Genomic DNA, 2,500 nt, shown 5'->3' with positions numbered 1-2,500 from the left:
CTACGTCGTCTCTACTACCCACTCTACACCACAACCACCACCACCACCACTACCACCACCACCACTACCATAAAACAGAACCACGGTGGCTTACAGCGCAAGCTCCATGACTGAGAGGAGTGGTGGGAGGCCTTTCCCTCGCAGGCATCTCCTCAGGACACGAAAGACGAAACTCAGGCACCAGGGAAAAGCATCGCTTGTTCTCGACCTTCTAAAAGTCTATCCTTCTTCCTTACACACATATATACTCACATACATACATAAATATGTATGTATGTATGTATGTATGTATGTACATACATATGTACCTATAGATTATGATTCTCTATAGCTTTTCACTGAAATAGAGAATACGAGGAGTCTCGTGTTTTTGTATATTAGCTCTGTTACTATCCTGCGGATAACCATTGTTTATACATGAACCACTATTCTCATCGAGTGGTTTATATCAATTCGCAAAGAAAATTCAAAGATAAATCAATCTCCCTTTTCAATTGTATATCGATTCAAATTTCGTTTCTTTGATTCTAACTTTATCCGTTTTGCAAGTTTTTTTTTTTTTCTTTTTCTTTTTTTTCCATTTGTTTGTCCAATATCCAATAATATCCAATAATTGTTTATCCAACGAATAGGCCAACAACAAACCGGTGATAAAGTGTCAGTATGATACAATATACGATCTACTTAGCGTATAATTTTATCTCTCATCAATTGAAACATCTTACGTTAATTTATTAATTATAATTTCATCCTTTTAAAAAGTTTCCTTTTTAGATAAACATTAATCTACGATCTTTTTGATAATTTTTTTTCTTTTTTTTTTCCTTTCTTCCCTGTCATTCTTATTCACCAGACGAGCTTATTTATATCATAAATGATTAATTATCGTATGTATAACCCCTATTGACTATCTCACCAATTGAAACGACGACATCGTTTAGTGAAAAACCTGAAAAGATTTTTAAGATATACGATTAGGATAATAAAATTGAAGGGAATAAAGTATCGTATTAAAGAAATAATTAGCTTTAAACCGGAAATTCTGTGGACTTCGATGTCAGTGACAACATCCCTCAAGCAGTTTCTCTCTCTCTCTCTCTATCTACTTATCTGCCTATATATTTCTATCTCCCTCTTTCTCCCCACCTTTCTTACCCATTCGTATCAAGCGGCAATACTACAGTACGAATGCTTATACCAAGGACGAGTAGCTCCCCCCAACCCTCTTCCTATTCTCCATCTCCTCCCATCCATTCTCTCGCTCATTCTCTCTCTCTCTCCCCCCTCTTTCTCTCTCTCTCTCTCTCTCTTCTCTTTCTTTCTCACTCTCTTGATGCGCAAGCGACGAACCAAATTGAAGCGCGCGGTATTCTGCAGGGGACTAAGTCGAAAGCAAGAAGGAGTAGGAAGAGAAGGGAGAAGGAGTAGGAAGAGAAGGAGAAGGAGTAGGAAGAGAAGGAGAAGGAGGAGGAAGAGCAGGAGGAAGTGGAGGTGGAGGAAGAAGAGAAGGAGGTAAAGATGGAGGAAGAGGAAGAGGAAAGGGAGAGACATTTCGATTATTATAACCACGACGAGCCTGACTTTACCAAGTTGAATCTCGAGGAATACGTAGAACGGATTCCATCCACGGTATATGCCAATCGAGTGGAAAATATATCGTAGCGCATGATCAAATTTTCCTATCTTGGATATATATATGTATATATATATAATATATATATATAATATATGTATATATTTTCCCTTAATCTCGTCGAGATTATTTCTATCAAATTTATTCAATGCCAGCCATGACTCGTTCTTGGTTGTTTTTTTACATTGTTCCTAATGTGTCTTCTGAAAAAAAAAAAAAAAAAAAAAAAAAAGATAATAAATAATGACAAATATTTTATTCATTATTTAATTCAGTTTAGCTTTTATTTAGATCTTATATGATCAAGTATAATTAATCATATAGATAAATGATTTATAAATAATAATTTATATATCTAAATACGAAGACGACTTATAAATAAAATTATTCATTATAAATAATAAATAAATGTATTAATAATAAATAACTCTTAATGATCTCTAAATGGCACATAATCTCTCTCTCTCTCTCTCTCTCTCTCTCTCTCTCTCTCTCTCTCTCTCTCTCTCTCTCTCTCTTCCTCTCTCTCTCTCTCTCTCTCTCTTGTTGGCTCATATTTTAAAAATGCAATATACAATAATAAATACGAAACAGATGTAATTTAATTATCTTTTTAAAAATGTAACAAAAACATTTAAAATTATGATATAATATTCAATAATTAAGTAAAAAAGAAAATTATGAAATTAATAATGATGCTTTAATTTCAAGTGATTTTTATCTCTTTCTTTATCTGATACTAGTTAACTCTTATTCAAGACCTACAATATATATATATATACACATATATAATATAGGGTGGGCCAAAAGTTCCTCCTAACAGAACTAAAAGTTTCTAACAAGACCAAAGGTGACTTTTAAAAATCA

General features: G+C 33.5%; 1 protein-coding gene across 2 annotated transcripts in view; it reads right to left on the bottom strand.

Moving 5' to 3' along the window:
• LOC124949138 (regulating synaptic membrane exocytosis protein 1) overlaps positions 1-2,500 on the bottom strand; it is a 173,747-nt gene that overhangs the window by 162,792 nt on the left and 8,455 nt on the right. The window lies entirely within an intron of this gene.

The sequence above is a fragment of the Vespa velutina genome, chromosome 5 (genome assembly GCF_912470025.1).
Source record: "Vespa velutina chromosome 5, iVesVel2.1, whole genome shotgun sequence".
NCBI lineage: Eukaryota > Metazoa > Arthropoda > Insecta > Hymenoptera > Vespidae > Vespa > Vespa velutina.
Note: the sequence above shows the minus strand (reverse complement) of the source record. Positions and strands in the feature narration are given on the sequence as shown.